This window comes from Triticum aestivum, chromosome 2B (assembly GCF_018294505.1).
Source record: "Triticum aestivum cultivar Chinese Spring chromosome 2B, IWGSC CS RefSeq v2.1, whole genome shotgun sequence".
NCBI classification, from domain to species: domain Eukaryota; kingdom Viridiplantae; phylum Streptophyta; class Magnoliopsida; order Poales; family Poaceae; genus Triticum; species Triticum aestivum.
This window is the reverse complement of record NC_057798.1, coordinates 9247553-9255319: the sequence shown is the minus strand read 5'-3', so window position 1 is coordinate 9255319 and position 7767 is coordinate 9247553. Positions and strand designations below refer to the sequence as shown.

General features: G+C 38.5%; 1 pseudogene; it reads right to left on the bottom strand.

Annotated features, from left to right (window-relative positions):
* Window positions 1-1068: 1068 nt before the first annotated feature.
* LOC123038720 (sterol 3-beta-glucosyltransferase UGT80A2-like) lies at window positions 1069-7208 on the bottom strand (annotated as a pseudogene).
* Window positions 7209-7767: the final 559 nt, after the last annotated feature.

Genomic DNA, 7767 nt, shown 5'->3' with positions numbered 1-7767 from the left:
TTCATAATTTTCTATTTCCATGGGGTCTTGTTGTAAAATGTACTATCATGCTTATCAATGGATGACTAGGTCCTTTTGGACCCTTCCCTTGTTCAAAAAAAAAAACTTGCAAAATGCTCTTATATTGTGGGACGGAGGGAGTAATCTAGAGTCTAGAATACCTGATGCGCAATAAGGGAGAAAGGGACAGCCGTTCATGTGCGCAACAAGCGAGCACCTAATGCGCAATTGCTATTTTTCCTCAGCTAAAATTAAACTGCCAAAACGTCTTGTATTAATGGAAAATACAGTTCACCTCTTGCCATGAACTTCTAAATTTTCACACTTGGGCCCTGTCTCATATTGATGGGTAATTTTTAAATTTTTCTTTCTGCAAAAACTAGAAACCTAAAACAAAAACACATTGTACACACCTATCAGACGCCCACATAGACAAATGTTTAATGGAAAATACAGTTCACCTCTTGCCATGAACTTCTAAATTTTCATCAAAAAATATGATCATTTTTTTTGCAGGAAAAAACATTGAGATATAAACAAATAATGCTCGAGTTATATAGCCATAGAGTTGTCTTTTTTGACACTAGAAGTCATTTTAAAAGGTGCAGTAACTAGTTTTAAAAACTACTTTTTCCCTGCAAGAGGTCACGGATTTCCACTATATCTTCAAAAAAAAGGCCGGTAGCAGAACTAGGAAGAACTTGAAACGACGGTGTCTATCACTTTCAAATCAAATCATATCATATCGTAAACTGCAAAAGGAGTAACTGGACTAATCTGTGATCTTTCAAGTTTTCATATACACAGGTTGCCTGGTCATACATGCGAGATCATCGGTTGCTCTGCAGGCCAATGTTGCAACCACACCAAAATGATGTATCAAATCACCAGACAAGCACTCTTTACACACCACAAAAGAACCCAACGCAAAGGAAAGACGCAAAACGACAAATCATGCGCTCCCGGCCACATGTTCTTCAACTCCAGGGCCATTTTTATAGCGCAAGATAGCATAGCGCGTCGCCCCAGGGCCATTTTTTACACTCTCCGTTCAACAAGGAGGAATGGTATACCTGCATCTGACCAGCACCTAAGAGCACCCCAAACATTTACTTACTGGGCCTAGGAACTCTAGAAAGCCGTGCATTGGTGGGGGTGAATTTTCGTCTGTTTTACAGGGCAGGTGTTTGAGGAATGCCCTGACTGCGCCCGTTACACCGTCTTCTGATTCCATGGCCTTGGCAAGCTCCACGGCCTTTTCTTTCACCTAAAAATCACATGGGGAAAATACATGTTTGCTGTAATTCTACCAACAGGAGATCATACAAACTAGTGAGTTATAAATAAGTTCTGAATCAGGGAAGTTTAGTTTTGTACTGATTTGTGTATATGTCCCAAAGATGTTCCAATCTGAGAGCTTAATATCTGAATTTGAACATTCTAACTATCCAATTTAAGGGAATGGAGCCAGACCGGTTCCTGTTTCTTGGCAGTAACCAGTTTGTTCCTGGCTTTTGGAACCCTGCTGGGTACCAAACTACGAATGCACTGGTAAGTTACCGACGACAACAGAATCATTCCAAAAACTCAAGTAAATGGTCATTCATCTTGACTACAGGAATCGATATATTCTCAGAGAGGAAGCACTAAAACAAAGTATATTTGGATGAAGTCTTCATGTAAAACACGGTGAAGGTCTTAAATGGTGGATGGATCATGGGGTTCAAAACTTCTAATTATCAAGGTGACAATCTAGCAATTTTGTACATCAGTATACCATAACCATATCTGTAACACTGCCTGCAGCCTACCTATGCACATCTGTGTCCATATTCTTGTTATCTATTTTTGCGATATGAAACAAAAGAAAAAGTCTCATCTGCCCAAGGCAAAGAATTTGTAGAGTTACCTCTGGATCCAACATAAATTTTATAGCATCAACCAACTTCTACAAAGTGAATTGATCAACCGGTATAGGCGAAGGCCCTACCCCTCTAGCATGCACCCGCTCTCCCCAGAATGGTTGGTCGCCAAAGAAAGGTACAATAGTTGTAGGACACTACAAATCACCAAAACACTGGGCTAGAACTAAACTAAATATAAGAACTGGTCTAAAAATAGCAAATATTATGATCAGGTGCTAGTTTTGCCAGTTGCTTAGCTAGTTCTAAGAGTAAATGCTGCTAATAAAAGTTGTCTCTGGCAACTGCAGGCATGCCCTGATCAGGAATTGTTTTCAGCTGATTCTAACTCTACCTAACAATAATTGGCTTAGAAAAAGTAATATTGTAGTTGCATCAAGAATAGTGTGGAAGTCATGTGGCATTGTGATGAATAGCTCGTACCGTAGTGCAACAGAGAGAGAGAGAGAGAGAGAGAGAGAGAGAGAGAGTACCGCTGCTTTCAGGCCGGCAGCCGTCGTTCCAGCACCACCATAGTGTACCTGCGGAGGTACAAAAAGGTGTGAGCTTCCTCTCAACAGAATAAACAGACACTATTAGCACCATAGTGCCAACACTGGAGTTCTTTCACCAAATTTTCTCAAGTATGACCCATGAAAACTGTTGGTTAATTAGTTTTGCAAAATCAGGAAACATTCGATATTTGATGATCACTAAAAGTACTATACGAATGAAACATAATATGATCCATGCACTAAGCCACCAAGAGTAACAAGAAAAGGCTTACCACTGCCTTACACTGCAGGAAAAGCCAGTCGTGAGGGCAGTTGTCAAGAACATATATGGAGTCTTTTGGTTCTACCACTGAAAAGGTTCAATACTCAGGATGGACTCAAAATATATGCCCACAACCAAATAGTGCAACATGCTCACAAATAACAAGATGAACTTACATGTTCCGAGACCACCCCAACCCTTGTTAATGATACCTCTCTGTCCAGTCATTTCGAGTGCCTTGACAATGGTTTCAATCATCTTTGCTGGATCTTGAACTGGCTAGTGTATAAAAAAAATTGAAAGAATCAGGTAAGTTATTATGGTGGCTTTTCAAAAGCACCTAGCATCTGAATTTTAAATTTCACAGTTAGTTGAGACTATTTTTTTAGATGTAATGTTAACAGCAAACCCCTATTTGAATTAGTAACAATTCCCCTAACTAACTAGAGCTACTAAACTATCGAGCTAAACTACCCTCCGCCTAAAGCACACAAATAACTTCTTCTACTGTGAGATGCTACAAAGATTCCAAGTGGCAAACCAGCTTCTTATTAATACTGTAGGTAGTGAAAAAAAAAGCATGTGCAAAGTCGCTTTCTGCTGTAAAACATGAAGAGTTTCACTAATCCACAAAGTGCATTCACTGCCAATGGCATCTGGGTAATCAAGAAAGATCCGCTATGCAACTACATAACTAACCCTGTTTTGCACCATATCAGTACAATAAGTTAAACAGAGCAGGTCAAATAATGCACCATATCAGAATTGGAATATTGGAACTTAAAACCAACATGCAGTAAATATAAGAAAGGTCAAACTGATCTTACAAGGCTACCAAAACCAACATAAATGGGTTTGTCACCTGCTTCAAGCCATTTCACAAGTTCTTCAGGTGGTACGTAATCAGACGCTAGATCGAGAAAGCAAAATCCAACAACATCGATCTTGGGGCCCCAGTCTGCATTCAAATAGATGACAAATTTTAACATTGAGCCACAAACCATTAGCAACAACAACATCTGAAAATTCCAATGCAATAGTTTTCTCAATAATTTACTCCACAATTCACAACTGCAGTTATAATCTCGAACACGAATTATAGAAGCTCCTTAAATAATTAGCAGTGATAAGGTATGCACATATTCTAGCAAGTACTAAGCACTTCCTTCTAATTTTAAATTTTAAATAACAGCATTTCCTAAAATTTCAATCTGCTAGCTTGTAGTAAAGAGGCAATTGCGATGCAACGCTCAGCACCCAAAATTTTAAGCTTGCCATAATATAGATAATTTTGAATCAGTGTTGCAATGACTCGAGTATGCAACATCACTGGTGTCAACCATCAGCTAGTTGACTTACCACATGCTATTCTTCTAAATACTAGCAAAAGGATGCAATGGGAGAAACACAAGACCAAATGAACCTGTTACTATCTTGACTTTGCCTATATTCTGTTCTGTAAAATGGGATAGAAACAAGATCATTCGACCATATAAATTACTTTTAACTTTGGCAAATTGGCAATTAAAACAATCAAGAAAGACAAGGTTAAGCATGGTCTAGTTTCAGCTCAAATTAATATGAATCAAGCACCTTTCGGTTTTGGGACAAGGTGAGGGCTCCAGATGTATCCATGAGGAATGTCACTTCCAGAACCCTGTGCACAACTTAGGTATGTTACTGGACGCAGCTTCAGCTTCTTTTTCCTGAATTCGTTTATCTTATCACGTATCCCAAGCCAAATCATAGAGTCAACAATTTGGTAAGAAAGCTGCAAATGCAGACAAACACGAGGTATCAGAGCAATTTTATGGATGAAAGAAACATACGGATTTGCTCTATGTTTTGCAATATCGATTTCACTTTCATTGACACGTGACGAATTAAAAAAACAGCCTTGCCTCAATGCTTCGAAATTACTAACACTGTAGGTCTTCCTAATTTTTATAGCATGAAACAACGTGACCACTATAGATTTCATATATAACCAAGGTTCATACATATGTGCGTGAACTACTCAATTGGGATTCACTACGGCAAAAAAGAAAACACGCTAGTGATGTACTACTCCATACGATCAGATGGACCTCAAACTTAAACACATCCAAAGACAAGGTGGAAGACAAATAATAACAGATGGCAAAGTTTTTCTTCTTTATTTCTTTCTTTCTTAAAATAATTTGCACAAGTACCAATTTTTGTGTTCCTTTTCATGAAATTTGCAATGATTTAGAAAAGCTTCACATTAGTCACTCGATACCCAGATCAAATAAGTAAATACAATGTGAACTCACTCGATATCCAGCTGATGTTTTCACTCGAGAAAGAGGATTAGGAAATTCGCTAGTTGGCCTGAACAAGCAGCATATGTTAGATCTCCAAATGACAGTATTCATCAGCAACTGTCTTTCAAAGAGGAAGCAGAACAAAAATGACTCACGTCCATGGCATGGTAAAGAATATATGAATGGGTACTTTTAGCGCCTCTGCCACATGTGTATGTCCTAAATAAATATTGAGGTCAGCAGGATGACATAGTTGTAATGGTAAAATATGGTAATCAAGTTGCTTATCCGGATCATAAAAGGGGAAAATATGCAAAAATAAAATTGATCTATCTCTACAAAACTGGTCCATGAACATGCTAAAGCATAAATAATAAATTGATCTATCTCTACAAAACTGGTCCGCAATGAAATTAATCTCAACAACACAACAACAACAACAACAACAACGAAGCCTTTTAGTCCAAACAAGTTGGGGCAGGCTAGAGCTGAAGACCATAAGATCTCGCAACCAACTCATGGTTCTGGCACATGGATAGCTAGCTTCCACGCGCCCCTGTCCATGGCTAGTTTTCTTTGGTTCCTTTAATGAAATTAATCTCAAATCAGAAAATAACCAAACTGAATGTTGTAAGAATAAATTGTGCATGAGTGAGGTTGATAAGATTCAAACAATATTACAGAATCTTATGATCATGTGGGAGAATTCAATCCCGATCCTATATAAGAACCATGTAGAATAGTATTTGTGCACCTTGTAATCATTATAACCATGATTTTTGAGGCACATCATAAGATGACCCTCATCCTGTCTAGAACTGATATTTTACGGTTTGCCACTGAGGTTGTTTACTATTAATAAATGAGCTTTGTGTTTCAGTCATAAAAAATAATTCAAAGTAAACAAAATATACTGACCATATGCTGGTGGGTTCGCAATAATTGCATCCACTTTGAAAGCAATACCGGTATCAGGGTCAGGATCCTTGCATGCAGGCAGTAGGGAAAATATAATTTCTTTCATTTGTTTTCTTTGAACAGGAATTTATGATGGGCCTGAAGGTAGGAACCCTTTATTCTTCACCATGTCTGCTCGAAGTGAATGTAGCAAAAATATTAATCTTCATCTGATATGGAAGTTAGAAAAAAATAATCACTGAAAAACATACATTCAGCAAGTACTTTTGGATCTCCACCCAGTGGAAAAAACTCCAGCCCGGATGTGAGTATGAACTCCTTATAGTTAGCATGAGTGGCTAATCTCACACGGTGTCCATAATCCTACAATAAAGGTGATAACTGATCTTCGTCATACTAAAAAAACATAAATGTGACGACATTAAATTGGAAGAGAAGCTCATGGAACTACTCGGAGTTAGCAAACAATAATATGAGATTAACAATAATATTAGCTTGGGCTAACCTGTAAGCGTTTTCCTATTGCAACAAATGGCTGAACGTCTCCCCTTGTACCCACGATAAGTATAACAATCTGTATTGGAGGTCTGTATGGTATATCTGATCCATCTAATGATTCTTCAACAACAACATCCTCATAGCCATCCACTGCTCCAACGTCAATTGGAGTCGCTTCTAGAGTACTTGGTACATTAACAACCACAGTTCCATCATCCTTGACTGTAGCTATTCGATTTAACATTTTGAGCTGTGTGAAGTTAAATATGCAGAAGATTAGAAGAGAGAGAAATCCAGCACCAGACACGAAGTAGTAAATCTGGCCATATTTCAAGCTTCCATGCAATGCATTGTAATATGTCAAAACTTACAAATTTTAATATACTACTCCCTCTGTACCAAAATACTTGTAGTTGGGGGAACTTGTACTAGTTTTCCCTAGCTACAAGTATTTCAGTACAGAGGTAGTATGTTGTTCCAACCCACTAAAGCACTTACAATTTCATCAGCTCCAACTTCTATAGAGATGCAGTTACATATTAAAAAACTATCTCCCAAACATATTAATGACAATCTTCATAAAGAAGCTAACATAATTAACAATTCAATACCTCCTAGATTTACATAACCCACACATGGACCGTGTCAAGAAGAAGCTACATTTCATCATACTAAGGAAGATAAGAGGGCCAGCTATACACACCTTTTTCCTTATGGAAATATTATCATCCAATAACTGTTTAGTAGGATCATCAGCTGGATTATTTTGTTTGCGCCTCTTAGTTTTTGACCTTTCCAGATTTGATGGACCGGTAGTTTCGGTAGTTACCCACAAAAGAACACAAGTTTGTCATTCCAGTGTTGATAGCTCTATCAGCTCTTGCTGCACTAGCTTTGATCTTGGGGATGTTCATTTTCTGGTTGAAGAGGGGGTACAAATCCAATGAGAACATTGTCCATTCATACATGGAGCTGAAAAGGATAACATATAGTGATGTTAACAATGCAACGGATAATTTTTCCCTAGTCAATGTAGTCGGCTCCGGGCAATTTGGGACCGTCTACAAAGGCTGGTTCGACGCACAAGATGGTACGGTTGTTGTTAAAGTCTTCAAGCTCAATCAGCCCGGCGCATTGCATAGCTTCATTGCTGAGTGCAAAGCATTGCAACACATCCGCCACCGGAATCTCTTGAAGGTCATAACCGCATGCTCAACTTATGACCCAGTGGGAAATGAGTTCAGGGCTCTAGTATTTGAGTATATGGCTAACGGAAGCCTTGAAAACCGACTCCGTAACCACCAGTGTGGTGGTTTGAGCTTAGGCGCAGTGATATGCATATCAGTTGACATTGCTTGTGCTCTTGATTACCTACATAATCAGTGCAT